This window comes from Pavona decussata, unplaced genomic scaffold (genome assembly GCF_977016875.1).
Source record: "Pavona decussata unplaced genomic scaffold, jaPavDecu1.1 SCAFFOLD_236, whole genome shotgun sequence".
Lineage (NCBI taxonomy): Eukaryota > Metazoa > Cnidaria > Anthozoa > Scleractinia > Agariciidae > Pavona > Pavona decussata.
In genome coordinates this window covers 157,052-175,478 of record NW_028145641.1, presented here as the reverse complement: position 1 = coordinate 175,478, position 18,427 = coordinate 157,052, and the positions used below count along the sequence as shown (strand labels likewise).

The 18,427-nt window shown below is 38.4% G+C and overlaps 1 protein-coding gene and 2 long non-coding RNA genes across 3 annotated transcripts in view; 2 read left to right on the top strand and 1 right to left on the bottom strand.

Moving 5' to 3' along the window:
- The window catches only part of LOC146457874 (hemicentin-1-like), a 289,647-nt gene that overhangs the window by 115,990 nt on the left and 155,230 nt on the right, over positions 1-18,427 (top strand). The gene's annotated exons all lie outside the window — the stretch shown is intronic.
- Positions 6,259-10,631, top strand: LOC146457885 (uncharacterized). The gene is made up of 2 exons (XR_014858353.1): positions 6,259-6,620; positions 8,937-10,631. It is a non-coding gene; the product is annotated as an uncharacterized LOC146457885 (long non-coding RNA).
- Positions 10,776-12,173, bottom strand: LOC146457884 (uncharacterized). The gene is made up of 2 exons (XR_014858352.1): positions 11,788-12,173; positions 10,776-11,073 (listed from the first exon to the last, which is right to left on the bottom strand). It is a non-coding gene; the product is annotated as an uncharacterized LOC146457884 (long non-coding RNA).

The window sequence follows — 18,427 nt, the reverse complement described above, 5'->3', positions numbered from 1 at the left end:
TTTATAGTTTTCGCATTCAAGGAACTATGAGTAAATCCGTAGTAAATTAAATTACATGTTCACTTTAGGCTCCTTGCGACTTCGGTTGACAAAAATAACGTGGCAGCGTGAAGTCTGATTGATCCTTTACCGAGCAGGCCCGTAGCAGGGGGAGGGGCAGGGGGAGCTTGAGCCCCCCCCTCAGAATTTTTGGAAGTTAAAAAACAATGTGCCAAAAATGATAATTAAAACAGATTAATGTGCACTGATCAATCAGTCTTGAACTCTGATGCTGCAAGTGCCTTTTCACAACCTTCAATAATTTGTTTACTACCTATCAGTTTCGTTCGATAACAGTTTGTTTTTATATACAACGGCAACGAAGGCACTCCTACCTTGTGAATCGGAAATAAGAACCAAAGTGGATCGAAATTAACCAATCTCAAACCGTGAAAGCTGTTGAAATAAACTACTTGTTTTCTAAGACATCCGCTCATTGATAGCTATATAAATGCCCTTAGTTTACAACAATTTAGTATTCGCGCGTTGTCGAAAGCCACACAAATATGCCCTCTCAAGAGCAAAATTTTCCTGCAGTCGGATTCTCACTGCCCGATTCCAAATTTAAAAAGAGAAAGAAAAATTTGTCCTCATTTGTTTACGTCCTCCTTCAAACGTGAAATTAGGAAATTTCACGTGGTAGTCCGCGTAAAAAAAAAACGGCAAAGAAATGTACCAAAAAGTGTGACGCAGGTGCAAAGTTATTGATTTGCTTACTAAATCTACTGCTTTGTTTCTGTTCTCGTTGCATCTTAAACTCCCTGATCTGTCTGTTTTTTGGGGTGACGGGCCGGGTGGGGGGGGGGGGGGAGAGTAGTTTTGTTTAACCATTTTGCTCGGCCCCCCTAGTTACTTTATCCTTGCTACGGGCCTGCCGAGGGCAAATAATAAACATTTTTTTCTTTTTTTTAAACCCTCGGTAAAAGATCAATTCTCATACCCTGTATGATCGATGATTCATTTATCATGAGCGGGAAAATGAACAACAATTTGACCAGAATGCGTTTGTAATAAGAATAGTTTCACAACCTTTCACACAACCAGTGTCGATAATTAGACACCATACTTGTCATCTGCTTTTTTGCTCTAGGGCTTTTTCGTCTTTAAATCTCATTTTAGGTTGGGACGTCTGGCACTGAAAGACCTTAATTAAAGACGGATATGTGGGGGGTGAGGGGTGGGGAATAGGGGTGGGGGGTGAGTTTAACAGACGTGGATCTAGACTCTCATATACGTGATAAACGAACATCCTGCAATCTCACACGAAATCACGAGTTCGGGGGTGAGGGTACGTTTAATTTGTTCATGGCGCGAGCTGTGGGGATCTGCGATCCACCTTAACATTATTGAGTTCGACAAACACATAAAAGTAATCCAAACTGTGGCTATCGTTTATTGTATTGCTTTTTTGTTTGAGACTCGTAAGATCTTGGATCTTGGATCGACTAAATGATACAACTGACGTCATATTGGTTTTTTAAAATTCTTCAAAGTGTAACAAAACTGTAACTTTATATATACAAATAAACTAGATTAACTCTCCCTGGTTAATCATTTACCATATGGCCTTCGAAAAACCGGTTGTTAGGCTGGTTTGTCAATGATACTAAGTGGAGCAAGCGTCAATACTACTAAATGTCGCTATTGTCATGATACAATTACAAATGTCGTTATTGTCATTACACAAACAAACGTTCTGCTCTTGAGATATGAACCCTCTACTCTCATATTAATTCGGAATCTTAAAACTGCAACACAACTGTAACTGTAAATAATCTGGATTAACTTTTATGAATTTGCCAAAGTGGCTTGTGAAAAACCGGAATCTAGACTGGTTTTGTTGAATCGTTACTTTAACTAGTTAGCAGTTTCCTTCCTTCACCCCCCCTCCCCTCCCCTTTTTATTTTTGGTGGGCAGGGAAAAGATGTTTTTCCCTTTTCTCGTTTGTATTTGGGATTTGAGCATGTTACATTTCGAATCTTCATTTCTAATCCTCTCTAGGATCAGAGAAAAAAGAAAGAAAAAAGTTCACTGCCTTCAGTTTATAATTTCTTTCAATTTCAGATTTCCGTTTTTCCCTTCCTTGTAATCAGAGTTCCATTAATAGAAAACGGAACATAAAAATAAACAACAAACATGTTTTTAGTAACTAAAATATGCTGGTATCACTTATATTCGAGAGATAACTCTCACTACAATAAGCTCTAGTGTATTTGCCGTTGCCGATTAAGGCATTTCAATTGTCGAATCGTCCAACTGAGTAAAGCTTGAGGTTGGCCGCTGATAAGATTGGTCCTTAAAATTTTTAACGGACGTGCGTAAATACAGCTGAAGTAACGTGTAGTGGGACTTCAGTGGCACAAACAATTACAGCTGACGATAAAATTATCAATTCAATTCAAAAAACAAACTTAGCACATAAATTTTTTGCCACACTTTCTAATTTTGCATATTTCGTGAAAACGGGAAAATTCAGTCACGAAAATTAAATTAAGTGACTTGCCGTGCAAGCCTTTAGAAAATTGGCCAAAGTCAAGTGCTGCGATGTACACTTCAAAATCTCGAAATTCACTTGTCGCGAATAATTCATTTAATAATGTACACAAGCCAACGAATCTCATGTTAGTGGTGGTATTCACTGTAGTCATGTTGGTGCTTACAAGCGGAACTATACTGAACGAGGATGCACAGGGGGAAATTTCCGTCCTTTGCTGCATGCAATTACGATGACATTTCTATTTTTATGTAATTTTTTTTCAGTTTTCGCTCGCACCAATATGATACCGTGAAAATAACCTGCATGGATTACATCTTGACTTGTATCCCCCTCAAGAAAATTAAGGCATGGGTCTCTAGTTATTTACTTGAAAAAATAAGAGGGTGGCCTATCATCTGAAGATTTAGCCGTAACTTCGTGGGACTTTGGCAGAGTAACATGGTTGCAAATGTCAAAGTATTGACATACACAATGTATGTAAATTGAGTTACGTGGTGCAGCCGTAACGTCGTGAGACTTTGGAGAGTAACATGGTAGCAAATGTCAACATATATGAGTCTATGAGAGTATATGAGAGTCTAGATCCACGTCTGTTAAACTCACCCCCCACCCCCACCCCTCACCCCCCACCCTCACCCCTCACCCCTCACCCCCACCCCTCACCCCTCACCCCTCACCCCTCACCCCTCACCCCTCACCCCCCACCCCTCACCCCTCACCCCTCACCCCTCACCCCCCACCCCCCACCTCTCACCCCCACCCCCGGAATAGACCTGCCGAAAATGTAAGGTGAGAAAAAGTAGAACATATTTTTCCCATGAGTTGTACAAATTATAACCGTCAAAGAGTCTGATAAAATGACCGAGTTGAAATTTAAAATTTCTCACATATAGTTTTGGCCTTGGACTGATGTTATTTCTCCAGTCTGGTGTTGCTTTTTGTCTAGGCTACTCGCTGCCACGTTCTTTTTGTCAACTAGAAATTTAATTTATTCTTAGTTCCTTGAATGCGAAACTTCATCGATTTCTTTACTCTCACTTCCTAACCAGCGATCAGACATGTTCTATCCCAGGCGTATATTTTCTAATCCTCGATCTGTTGATTGGTTGTTTACAGTCAACCCAGGTCACGCGCGAACAGTGTTTCCAAGAGTGAAATGAACATTCGAATTTCTCTTTGTAATGTCCGACGTGAGCTATATGCTGCAACACATATGCACAGTTCTACCGGGAAACACCTATCCGCGAACAAAATGGCAATTCATGTACAAAATTTAACGTTTTAGCCATCATAGAAAACACAGCGTCAAGCTTAGCCCCACCATGGATCGAACTCACAGCCACCAGATTGGCTAAAACCAAGGAGCCAATTGAATTGCAGGGTTTTCGATCCGAACCATGGGTTTATAATTTGACAAGAGAGCGCGTTTGTTGAAATGATACCGAGAACTCATCTCTATCATTTCTGAAGAATCGGCAACTGATGAGATCCACAAGATTAGGATCGAAACCGCGGTCTTGCCTGACCATTGCCTTAAATGCAACAGAATTTACTTACGGCCGAAGGACTAGAAGCAGCCCCTGGCCAGAGCACGTAAACACAGGAGGCTCCCGCAACACAAACCTCACAGTTACAGAGCTTAGCGGAGCGACAACAAAACACACAGCCGTAACTTAAGCGGCCTTTAGCCCTCAATTTAACGCATTGCATAGCTTTCAAAGAAGCTACAATGCTTAAGAACGGATCAAGAGACAAATTACCGTGATAAGAAGCACAGCATCTTGCAACAAAAGCAAATAGCCGGGCCCGGCAATCTGACAAAAGCTGCAAGATAATGTATAGTTATTACACGGTTCAAATCCTATCCTTACCACGATAAAAAGAGAGGCTATACTGTCACCAGACGCACTGAAATGAGCCATACCAAGCCTAAACTAAATGCCACAAACGGCATAAGAACGACAGTCGCTAAACGGAAACGTAACAACAAGAGGTCAAAATGACCTTTGAGATCAATTACAACACATGCGACAGTTAAACACATGGCTTTGTTCAGTGTCTATCGCGTAAATCCTCCAAATCATAGATGGCATTTAATAAGAAGAAAATCCAGCGCTAAGAGAAAATTTTACCGGGAGCACCGCTCTTTTCATAGAGAAAAGGGTGTTTTTTGGAAGACATAACCTGCGTGAGGGCAAAACTCTTATTTAGGCTAAACACGCACACGAGAGTCGCGTAGGCCTGTCAACCTCATTATGCCCTGGAAATCGTTCCGAAAAAGACGCATTAACTGAAAAAAAAGATTCAAAATTCTTGGGAAACAATTGTTATTCTTGAAATATTCAATTTTGCAATGTAAAGAAAAATTCATAGCTTTATACCGTCAATAAGCTAGGGAAATTTATACGGGAACTCTGAAATCTCGTTGGCGATTTTCGAAACTGACATGTAAATTTCAAAATTCCGTTCAAAATTCAAAAATATCGTTCACGCGTTCACGTGACCTGGGTTGACTGTAAAGTAGTCCGCAACATCGAAAAACTGCTGCTCTTATAAAATTGGCGCGAAAACAGGATGCGCTCTTCAGTTAATTTAGTCCCCACGTAAATCGTATTTCGCATAATTATGCCATTCCGCACGCCATTCCACATACCATTCCACAAACTCTTTCCGTTTTACCCTCACCGTTTTTAGAGCTTTTACCTTTAGCACTGGTGGCCTTATTTATTGTAGGCCTCACTGATTTTTTAACCCATACTCCCTTCGCGATTGAACTAACTGAATCGTTTTAGTCAGGAAGAATGCGTGAGAAAGCGGAAAGTGCCAAGTCACGCATCAGTGACGTCGTAAACAAAATTACGCGAATTTCTGGTGAAATGAACACTTTAAGATGTTGTCAGCTTTCATAGAGGTTTCAAAGGGAAAAAATGTTTCATTTTCGCAATTTACAACTGGCAATTTATGGGAAACCAAAAGGACGCGGTTGATAAATAATTCTTATTTAGCAAGAGCTTGTCATATTTCATTATTTTTACTTGAGGATTGCGTGGACTGAACTCCAAAGGAAAAATTTCACGCATTTATGTCGGGCATGAAATGAAATGCGATACTTTGTTGAACAGATTTCCTTTTGTGAGATCGGCTTAAAACACAGAAATCTACCTAGAAGTTAAAAAAAAGTATGCCCTACAGTAATTTTGTAATTTTAATTCCCACTTGCCCATCGGGCAAGTGATGGTCAGAATCCACTAGCCCGATCGCAAAATCCAGTAGCCCCGGACTATCAGACACGAATTTCCATGACGTAGCTGCATATGGCGTTCCTCTATGAACTTTCAATAAAAAAAACACGTGATTTTTTTTAATCGTCGCATCAGAATTATCGGCTTATTCAATCTGTACAGAATAATATGACAATCATTTTAGTACAAGAATGGTTATTTTTCGTTACATAATCGGGCAAAGATATAATTTCTTTTAGCTTTCAAGGAAGTTTCCGTAGCCGTCTAAATTTTACTGTGTCATCTGCATTCACGAGTTGGCTCACAGGAGCCTTTGATTCTCAGTACAGTTCCTCCAGGCCGGCCCCCCCCCGCTTTCACATCCACTAGAAGTGGGTGCCTTGCGTGCTCAATTACCCCGGTATGGCGGTTACAGAGGAACACTGGGATACGACTAGAACGCTTCCTCGTTACGGTTGAGAAAAGATAACATCGACCTAAGGGAGGTGACGTCATCGGGTTATTCTTCGGAGCAGCCACGATCCGAGATCCGATTATACCGGAAATTGACCTGCATTCACTCTCTTTTAGTAGTAATGGCGGACGACGTCGGTGAAATAAAGCTGATAAAGACTTCGAACGTTTGTTAGGATTCGTTATGGTAGAATACAGAGTTCTTTCTACTTTCGTTTCTCGGCGTCTGAACACTGATCTCAACAATTTTACGCTCGATTTGTGGAAGAAACGTGAAACCATGAAAACAGTCAAGATTTGCTCCGGTAACATCGACCTACGGGAGGTTAACATCGACCTAAAGGAGGTTAACATCGGCCTACGGGAGGTTAACATCGACCTAAGGGAGGTACGTTTTATAGCACCACGTTTGTATCGTATGTATTATACTGGCACAATCGTACACATGGAAAGCTTATTTGCAAGCATTAAAACTAAAAAAAAAAAAAAAAAAATTACAATCTTGCAGGGGCTTTTCTAATCGTTGACCTGAGTGTCATTTCATTTATTACCAACTCATAACATCCACCTACAGGAGGTTAACATCTAAGGGAGGTAGAGTAGCCTACAGTGTACATTTTATAGTTTATGTTTTATAATAGTCAATTCATACACGCATATAAGCTTACACTCTAGCAGGGAAACTTGGGATCATAAGGAGCTTTTCTATCATTGACTTGAATTTCATAATTTTCAGTTTTACAAACTCATAACATCCACCTACAGGAGGTAAACATCTACCTAAGGAAGGTTATGGTATTATAATAAGGAAGGATGGACTTGAAGAAAGCTTACGAATCTTAAGACGCTTTTGCACTTCGTGTACATGCCGTTTTAGAATAAATTTGTTTATAAAAATTTATTATTATTATTTTCATTATTTTTATTATTATTATTATTATTATTATTATTATTATTATTATTATTATTGTTATTATCAAGAAAGGGGAACGATATGCCAAAACCATTGTCATGGATCAGAAGCCGAATTTCATTCGCAATGTTAAACTCATGTGTCTTAGAGGTTCTAGACATTACGAAGAATTCAACGTGACACCAAGAACGGGGACATTGAAATTGAAACTGCAAAAGGGGCCATTTGAGAGATGCGTATTTTGTTTATGTTTTTTTCTTTTCTTTTTATCAAGTGGAACTGATTTTAAAATGCCGAATTTCATTTTTTTAAAAACTTCATGACATTTTTTTTTCTTTTACTTTACAAAAACATTATGTTTGAAAGTAGACTCCGTTTCTTTTTTTTTCGCAATCGAATATTTAAAAAAAATTATTACTGAAATTTTGCTTGAAAATATTTTCTTTTTTAATCGAAATGAATTGTAATTTGGTTTTCAATAGCTCTTTTTTATATACTTTTAACTTGTAAAAAGCAATTTGTGTGGAATATTTTAATAAAGATTATTATTATTAAATTATTATTATTATTATTACAATCAGACCTCTTTTAAGCAGCCACCTATTAAGTGGCCACCCTCCATTAAGCGGCCACTTTCCAAAGTCCCAAATTATTTGTCAGTAAAATGCTGTATTCGATACCTCTGTTCAACGGCCACCTCTATTAAGCGGCCGTGGCCACCTTTTTGCTGTTGCAAGTTTAGTATTTATTGTTTGTCTACCTCTATTAAGCGGCCAGCAAATTATCTTTTCAAGCGAAATGGTGACAGATAATATGAAAGTGAAATATTTTGAGCTAAAATTTTTACAGACTGTTGTGACATAGATTTGAAATTTTTCTGTATATACTCAACACTAAAAAATATTGTACTTATCGACTACATGCTCTCTGTGTTAGAGCTAGAACTTTGCCCGGACTTGAAATGCGCAAATACAGGGCACTTAATGTTTTGTTTCAATGATTTTTTATTTATCTTCACATCTGTTCACTTTTTAACAAACGTTTTGCTATATAGAGGCAATAAAATTACGTTGACTGTCATTTCTACCCAATTTATGTTGTACCTCTATTAAACGGCCAAACCTCTATTAAGCGGCCAGTTTTCAAAGTCCCCAGGGTGGCCGCTTAATAGAGGTCCGACTGTGTTATTATTATTATTGTTATTATTATTATTATTAAAAAGAATAAAATCCACGACCTTTGACACGTTACACAGATCATTTATAAAGAGTAGAAAGAGTAGGGGACCTAGTATAGAACCCTGAGTCACCCCGCACTTAATTTTGCAAGACTCCGAACTGACACCATTAAATTCCACATATTGTTGTCTATTGCTTAGATAGCTTTCGAACCCACTAAGAACCCTCTAAGTGAAGTGCCACGAACACCATAATGCTCTAATTTTGAAATCAAAATGTTATGATCAACGGTGTCAAAGGCCTTGGACAAGTCTATAAAAATACCAACACTGTGCATTCCTTATTGTCAAATTGACAATAAGGAATGCACAGTTGGTATTTTTATAGACTTGTCCAAAGCCTTTGACACTGTTGATGCCAGAAGAGATTTTTTCATATAAACAAGCAAGAGCATAAGCGCTAGCGGTGGAGTGATGCTTGGGAAAACCATACTGATTGTCAGAGAGAATGTTATGATTATTAAGAAACCTTAAAAGACGATTGAACATTACTCTCTCATTGCTTACTACAGTACATTTAATAACAATATTGGTTTTATTTTATTTCTTTTCAGAATGCAATACTTAAGCTGCACAGACCGATGAAGAAACAGCTACTTCAAAGACACCTATGACTCATTAATTCCACAAAAGACATTGTGTACTCGATTCATAGGCATAGAAGCTTACTCTTCAGCAGGGAAACTTGGGACCATAAGGAGCTTTTTTATCATTGACTTGAATTTCGTTTTATTTTTACCAAGTGATAACAATTCCACCCACGTATACAGTAGGCAAACATCTACCTGAGGGAGGTTATGATGTTTATAGCACCATGCAAGTATGTATTATAATAGGGAAGAATTGACTTGAAGAAAGCTTATGAATCTTAAGGGGCCTTTGCACTTCGTGCACAAGGCCCTCAAATTTGGAATGACAACCCTCTTGATTTAGGCAATTCTTTTACTATCTCGAATTGTAGATTACTTCCAATCAAATTGTGAATTCATGTCCTTTTGAACACTCGTATACACGGCTTAGCTTAATTTAATATTTTATTTGTTATTTATTTAATTTTTTTCATTTGAGTTATTATTACTATTATTATTATTATTATTATTATTAATATTATTATTACCACTATTGTTAACATTAATATTTATCTATTTATTTATTTATTTTTTTATTTGTAAACTGTAAAGTAATTGCACCATTTTCACCAATCTCCTGCATGAATTGTGCCATATAAGCCCCCGGCTTCGGCATCTCAATATCGATTTATTACTTATTACCATGCACTCTCTTGTACTATTATTATGAATAAAGAGCATTATATATTATATTGTCTCAGTTGTTCAATAATTATTGTTTTCAAAAAGAAGAAAAAAAAAAAAGAGAAAAGTCCAAATTCTCCCAAGCCAAAGGTACAGTGTAAATTCAGTTCAATTTCTCTACCCCAGCCAAATTCAATTCCCTTCTTCCAAGGCATGGTACGTGGTCAAATGCCATGTGGGGGGTGGGGGGGGGGGGAACAAGGCATTTATTTTTTGTTCAAATTTGACTTGTTCTCCAACTTATGACAAAGTTCCACCCGTATTTAGAAGCATAGAGCTTACTTCATAACAAATGACACGTCATGAGCTTAAAACATGAAAATGAAAACATTTAGGGGTGGTCATTTGGATCTTTTGAAAAGCACACTTAAAGGTTCATGGCATGGCTCAAGTTCATTTTGACCTTTACTTGAGGTACAGGTTTGTTGACTTACGAAATAATAGCTCTTTATGTCATATCTTTTTGACTCAATAGCCATAAAGGTTAGCAACCATAACTGTAATTGAATATGGATATTTGAAAGATTCATTTCAATATCAGGATTAAGTAGAAGAAAGACCCTCAGTTATTTGTTGGGATTTCTTTTCACAACTGCTTAAGGACGGTGCCTACTAATAGCAAAGTATTTTTGCACAGTTTATCACTATGCGGGAAATTAAGCAGATCTTGGTAGTGGGTATTGAAATCCAAAAAGGAAATTGGGGATAACCCCACATTTTTTAGAGATAACTAAGCAACAATTATTCTAAAAAGCAGCAAAATACAAAGCAATGTATGGTGCTTTTTTCCAAATTGAAGCTTTATTATCTCTGAAAAATGAATGGTTTCCCACCAATTTTCTTTTTGGATACCAAAATCACTTGCTAAGTTCTGCTTTCTCCGCATAGTTTTAAAGTGCGCAAAAATATCCCTGTAATAGTAGCCACCACCCATAGGAATCCGGAGTATCTCCAGATGCGCAGAACGTATGCGCAGTAACAATAGTAGGCAGTGAGTCTGTCAGTCCTTAAGTTGTAGAAAGGGCTAAGAATCTTTCTTCCAATTAAACATTACTAAAAAATGTTGGTCACAATTTTTGTATCTATGCACTCTAAGTGGTACATATATACCAATCTACACAATTTCCTGCCAGAGAGGAACAAAATTATGACCATTTGCATCCAAATCCATCATTATATGGGAGATCCTCCATCAATTAACCCTACAAACTTGAAATATCAAATTTTACATAATTTTGCCACATGACGAGAGGTCAAGCTTGACAATAACAGTTCAACAACATCTGTTGTACACAATGTCTTTTGAGGAATTAATGAGTCATAGGTGTCTTTGAAGTAGCAGTGTCTTTAGTGGTCTGCACAGTTTAAGTATTGCATTCTGAAAAGAAATAAAATAAAACCAATATTGTTAATGTACTGTAGTAAGCAGTCAAACAGTCAAACCTCTTGTAAGTGATCACAAATTAAATTGACATAAATTCTGACATATTAAGGGTTATATTTTTAAAAATGATCTATCATTTCAACAGTCATAAACAGTCACTTCTAGCAAAATTTAATGTGGAAATTACAGGTTGATGGGGTCAACCAAGAAAAAATGACAACAACAACAACAAGAAAACAATTGCCTTTAATCATCATAACAGCTATTATGCTATTTTAATGCACCTGCAATTTTTCTCTCATTAATCTCATTCTAGTGAGATTAAAAGGCTTTTCAAATAATAATAATAATAATAATAATAAACAGAATAATAACAATAATTATAATAATTCTTTATAAATAAATTTATTCTAAAACGGCATGTACACGAAATGCAAAAGCCTCTTAAGATTCGTAAGCTTTTTTCAAGTCAATCGTTCCTTATTATGATACCTACTTGCATGGTGCTATAAAAATCATAACCTCCCTTAGGTAGATGTTTACCTCCTGTAGGTGGATGTTATGAGTTGGTAATAAATGAAATGACACTCAGGTCAATAGAAAAGCCCTTGCAAGATTGTAAGTTTTAATGCTTGCAAATAAGCTTTCCATGTGTACGATTGTGCCAGTATAATACATACGATACAAACGTGGTGCTATAAAACATACCTCCCTTAGGTCGATGTTAACCTCCCGTAGGCCGATGTTAACCTCCTTTAGGTCGATGTTAACCTCCCGTAGGTCGATGTTACCTGAGCAAATCTTGACTGTTTTCATGGTTTCACGTTTCTTCCACAAATTGAGCGTAAAATTGTTGAGATCAGTGTTCAGACGCCGAGAAACGAAAGTAGAAAGAACTCTGTATTCTACCATAACGAATCCTAACAAACGTTCGAAGTCTTTATCAGCTTTATTTCACCGACGTCGTCCGCCATTACTACTAAAAGAGAGTGAATGCAGGTCAATTTCCGGTATAATCGGATCTCGGATCGTGGCTGCTCCGAAGAATAACCCGATGACGTCACCTCCCTTAGGCCGATGTTATCTTTTCTCAACCCCTCGTTACACAGCCGCTGTACACGGCATGTACTAAAACCAGGAACACCGGAACACTGGAACACCCCAAAACACCGGAACACTCTGGAACACCGGAACACCCCGGAACACCGGAACACCGGAACACCGGAACAACGAATTTGACGGTGTTGTTTTGTTTTCCCATTACAGACCATGTAAAAAATAAAATGTCAACGTCATTTGTTTACCCACGGAACACGACAAAAAGTGAATAAAAAATAAAGAAAGAAAGAAATAAGAAAATGAAGAAATAAAGAAATAAGCAGGTAAAGAAGTAAAGAAATGAACAAATAAAGAGTCAAAAAGGAAGGCACCACCCCCGTTGAAGGAAGTTGTAGCTTTTAAAGGAATATTTCATTTTTCCAATTACAACAGCGATAATAAATCGAAATGACCGGCCTTTACGGCTCACTGCGTTCTGTTGTGTACATTTTTATGTACGCTGCCTTATATTTTTGCCCTAATGAGTATGTCCTTAAGAGATTGTCCTCTCTTGTAGGATGCAATTGGCAGATTTTTAAATATGCTTTTCACCAAAGGCTGATTTTGTGTTCCATTTTTGCATCAACATGTTTTTGCATCAACGCGCCGATTGGTGGTATGTTGTAACAAAAGGCAAGATTTGTTTACGAAGCTGACTTCTAATAACATTGTCTGTATCATCTTGTTGGGGTATCCGCACGTTATGAGGCGCGATTTAAAATTAGAGAGTTTCTTCACTGAACATTGTTTTAGAAGAGTTTGTTCTCAGTAGTCTGAGTGCTTCGCCTTTAATAAAACCTCTTTTCACTCCCAGTGGATGGCTCGAGATATAATGTGTATACTGAAAGGTTTCAGTAGGCTTGTAATGCGTACGGATCAATTCATTAGGATCGATACATTACTGAAACGTTCTCCTTTAAAAATAATTGTGTCAAGAAAGCTTGTCTCGTTCTCTGACATTTCGGCCGTAAATTTAATTGTTAGTTTGTTCAATGCACAGGTTAATTTCCTTTTTGTCACTGTCCCACTGTGAGAAACGTTTCCATTCTTTTGGGTTCTTTTTTGCTTTGACTTATCATTTTTGTTTCAATAACGGCCATAAAGATGTTTGCAAATGCAACGGCCACAAGTTTTGCACCTATTGCAGTTCCGTGGATTGCTTCCAACAATTGCTTTCTAGACTTTGTTGTTTGTCTTTCTCCGGGTTCTCCGGTTTTCCTCCCTAACACCATAAAACCAACACTTCTAAATTCTAATTCGATCTCATATACGTACACCTTATAACGAGCTCTAAGCTCTTTCGTTATACGTGGGTAAACAAATTACATTGACATTTAATTTCTTACATGGTCTGTAAGGGGAAAACAAAACAACACCGTCAAATTCGGTGTTCCGGTGTTCCGGGGGTGTTCCGGTGTTCCTGGTTTTAGTACATGCCGCTGTACACAAATGTTGTTTGTGCTCCGTGCGTCTTAGAGGAATGAATGCGTCACGAACCCTAAGAGCGTTAGTTTTCAGGAGGAGTGAATACGTGACGAGCCCGAGGAGCGTATTAAAGTTTTCAAGATATATCTTCAGCTGAAACTGGAAGTGCAATGGTTAAAACGTTAATCACGCTTACAGTGTTGTGGAATGTACTGCCGTTTATTGATGTCGCGGGTTTGTATTATTATTTTTCTCTTTCTCTTATGTTTAGCGTTTGTTTTCTGTAGTTTTTGAGCTTACTAGTCCTTTATACATGTACCTGTACGCATCAATTTACAGTAATATGGTTCTCTTTTATGTGTTGTAGAGTCACTTCCAGTATTTACAAAAGAGCCTGACAATCCGTCGGTTATTGAGGGAGACAACATCACTCTTCGATGGACTTACAATATAGACGGGACGTTCAGAGAGGGACAATTTTCATTGCTTCCGTCGACAATCATAGCGGTGACAGATGGCAGCGGCTTGACTGTGGTTCCTGGGACTGGCTATGAAAACCGAATTGTAATGATTGTTTCAGAAAGTGAAACCAATATAACACTTCATGCAGTCAACAGATCAGACACTGGAACTTATCATTACAGGATTAAAAACAACCTCTTCCAATTTGTAGACAGTGATGTGCCCATCTCAGTGCAGTGTAAGTATATAAACAATAAGCAATTATTAAGAAAAGTACGGTAGAATGGGAACCGGCGCTGTGTGAGATTACCCAAGAAAAACTGCTCCTTTGTTGTAAAACCTTGTGCTTGTATATTAATTCGTTTGGGAAAACCGAAATCCAGATTTTGTGATCAGTTTCAGATTTCATTTCCAGGGAAAATGGATTTCAGTTCAAGAAATCTTGGATTTCTTGGGGCTTTTGGCAAAGTGGCAACATTTTGGTGCCTAGTGCTAATCATGCGCGGGAGACACAAATTTGGACCCCTTTTTTGAGCAGCATAGAGGCATCAGGAGCAGCACTTGAAGTGACGATGCAGAAATATAATGACAGTGGTTACATGCCGTAAACTGCCGCCTATTAGTCCCCTCCCTTATAAGGTCCCCCCCCCCCTGGTTATAGGCCCATCTACCTTTAAATAAAAAAATACATCCGATAATAAGGCCCCCTCTAGTTTAGTTCGTGTGGTTAGATTTAATGTTGTTGCAAATATTGATGTTTTAAAGCCTAATTAAAAACCAGTAAATGACAACACTGTTATTGCTTGTTTCGAAAGGTTTTTTTTATTCCGTTTATACCCGCTCCCCCCCCGATATAATCTGCTACCTTGTTTCAAAATGGTTTTTTATTCCAGTTATAACACCCCCCACCCCCCACCTCCCCCCGGCCCTGGATATAAGCCAGTATCTAAAGCCCCTTACGAAGTTGTACAAGCCCAGGGCTTATAAGTGGCAGTTTACAGCAAGCTGCCATCCAAAGCCTAGTGTAAACTGTTGATAAGGCTCTGGTCAATCAGTGAACAAAGAAAGAGCAAATTTTAAATTTTGTGAATATAGTGTAACATCATGCAGCATTTTTTTTGGAGAGGTTGTCTTCATTTTTAGTGATCTTAAAAAAGCTTTATGTTGAAGTTAGCAAGAGAAAAGGCTTTGCTTTGAGCAGATTAAAATTGGAGAAATAGAAGGTGAAATTGTGTTGCCAAGGATACCATTTTCAGATACCATTTTGTTATTTTTTGTGTATAAACTTCCCTCGGCAGTCTCACACTCCTCAGCTGGGTATCATCTACAAAAGTTGTGAAAACTACAGGCATATAAAAAGAGATCAAAATGAAATACAGTAACCATCTATATGAAGATGAATATCATTGTTTTGAGAGCATTTATAATTAACATGTGAAATATTGGGGCAAAAATGTCACCACACAATCAAAAGATAATTACCATTATTGTATTTTAGAAAGGTGAACAGTTCCTAGCTCACGTGTACGTGTGCCTTGTAATGTTGTGGATATACTGTGTAACTCAAGGGAAAGCTTTGAGGCCTTTTCTTCAGGTGCTCTGGCTGGATGTGTACCATTTTGGTGCCTTTCGTAATTACCGTATTTATTCTATTAACCTCCCACAAGCGCCTACCTCGAATAAGTGCCCACCTTGAAAGCCCAAAAAGTTAATAAGCGCCCACCCTCGAATAAGTGCCATGCACCCTGAAAGCCCCAAAACATAATATGTGCCCACCCCAACCCCCTCCTTACAAAAAACATTTCTGAACTAGCTTAGTCCAGCCTGAAGTAAGAGCAGGAGCATCAGTTGTGTTCCAATACAGTAGTCAGTGATCTTTTGTATTGTTTATGGCTTGTTCATGTTTGCTTTTGCACTTTAATTGTTTTGTCTTGTTAAAGCGGAATTAACTTGTTAATTATTCCTTGTTTTGTTATTCTCTAAAATGTCCTCACTTAATTGCTGAAATAATTGGGAAATAAGCGCCCACCTCAAATAAGAGCCCACTCTAGATCTCATGGGCCCAAAATTAAATAAGTGCCCGGGCGGTTAATTGAATTACTACAGTATTCAGTTTGTTGTGCACATGCTGGTTAAATGAGTTTGGACTGCAAACAATGATGTTTATGAAAGTTTGTTATTCAACTTGTGATCTTCAAAAATCATTAGTCAGTTTGTGTATCAATCATTTATCTCTTTTGTTCGGGGTTAACCAACAAGTTGCTTATGAGGTGCAGGTAGTTGTTGGCAACAGGTCAGTTGCACTTGCTGTAAGTCAGAAAGTTACCAGCTTTCCAGGGAGACTATCGATTGTTGATAGCAATTTGTACTGCAAGTAATTATGTCACTCACTCTAATTCCCAGTTGATTCAGTCTGTGGTTTAATTCTGGGATTCAATGAATTGCTGATATTATCATTTCTGGTTACTCATTTGTGCTCAGTCAGATTGTGCATAATATTCTGAAATATCTGCCAGTCCCAGCATTTGATCATAGTGACTGTTCTCTGTCTGCCACTCTGTTCATCTCTGTGGTGGTCAGTAGTCGTTGTGAGTAGGGCCATACTGTCAGTGCGATAGTTTCAGAAGTGCCTTTGATGTAAGGTATAATATTATTGTAGTACTAGTAAAAGGTTGTCACGTAATTATTTAGTGTTATGTTAAGTTCAATGTTGTTGGAAGTGTTGGTTGAAATGAAGTTCTGCTTATATAATTAATTGTTCTTGCTAAAAACGTTATCTAATAATTGTTTTTGAGAATGATGTATTATTCAGAAAGTGACACATGTATCCTCGAGAAATAAAATGCGCATTTTTTTTCTGAGTATGCCTGTGTCACTTACTGAATAATACTTCATTCTCATTTATTCACCAGGCTTAAAATATACATGTACCATCACATTTCTTCCATTGAGCATATGCCACAGATGACATTCTAATTTTAGCAGTATTCAGGTTTTTTTTGGCACTTTTTCATTATATGTATAACCTGACAAAAATGAAACTGCATACCCTCCTTAGTTTTGAGCGATCACAGGGGGCCCACACAAACTGTGTGACCATTTGTATTTTGAATTTATAGTAGCCTGCGTAGCTGGCGGTTTTTATGGGTGGGCTCACCGGAAAGCCGGGCATTGGGCGAGGGCAACGAGAAACCGCCTGCCTGGATTCGGGGCATTTTTGAGTAGTCCGTACGCTGGCGTACGGACCGTTTTCATTGGATGAGATTCTACAAACGCCAATCAAATGTTTTATTAATTTCCCATGGGAAAGTTCTCTTTATACGGCTCTAAGGATTTTATCGGGAAAAGCAAAATGACAGAAGAAGCATTATTTAAGCTTTATTGGACGACAAACCCTCATTCTCGCAGCATTGAAAGAAGACAGCGAACTTCATCGAGCAGAATATTTGATCCGAAACGTGGGTACAAATTTTGAAAAAAGAGCGCGTATTCTGAAAGGATACCAAGATCTCTATCAATTCTAAAGAATCGGCAACTGAAAAGATCAATCCACAAGATTTGGATCGAGCCTGACCATAGCCTAAAATGCCACAGAATCAACGAACAGCCAAAGGACTCGTAGCAGCCCCTGGCCATAGCAACACAGAAGAATTGCCTAATAACTCTATAGTGTAATCAAAGCACAGGAGGAAAATACTAAGTTCCCCCGCCCGCAACACAAACCTCACAGTTACAGAGCAGAGTGGAGCGGTAATAAAAACACAGCCGTGACTACAGCGGCCTTTAGCCCTCAATTTAACGCATTGCATAGCTTTCAAAGAAGCTACTTTGCTAGAGAAAGGATCAAGAGAAAAACAACATCTTGCCACAAAAGCAAATAGCCGGGCCCGGCAATACAAAGGTTGCAAGATAATAACAAGATAACTACACGGTTAAAATCCTATCCCTACAATTATAAAATGAGAGGGTATACTGTCACCGCTGGCAAGAGCACAATCTACAGTTATCATTGACACTTGTTGTAGAACTCAACTGGAAAGCGTTTCTCCCCTGACAGGCTTTTTCGGAATGTCGGCCTTTGCCGCCATCGAAAAAAACACATCGAATTTCCAGGATATGTTTTGATAGCCAGCCGAGAAGGTGATTTTATCATCTGCCATCTGATTGGTTGAGTTAATTGGATATCGACAGGTTGTCAAATATGTAAATTTTGTGGGCGGCAAACAAAAATGACTGGAATCCGGGCAGGCGGCTCCACGCGGCGAAAACGACCGGCTTCGGTTCTCTCCCCATTTCACCCGCAGCTGCACCACCCCTTTTTGGCCCCTCTCCCACTACGCCACAGGCCGCCCAAGCGCGAAAT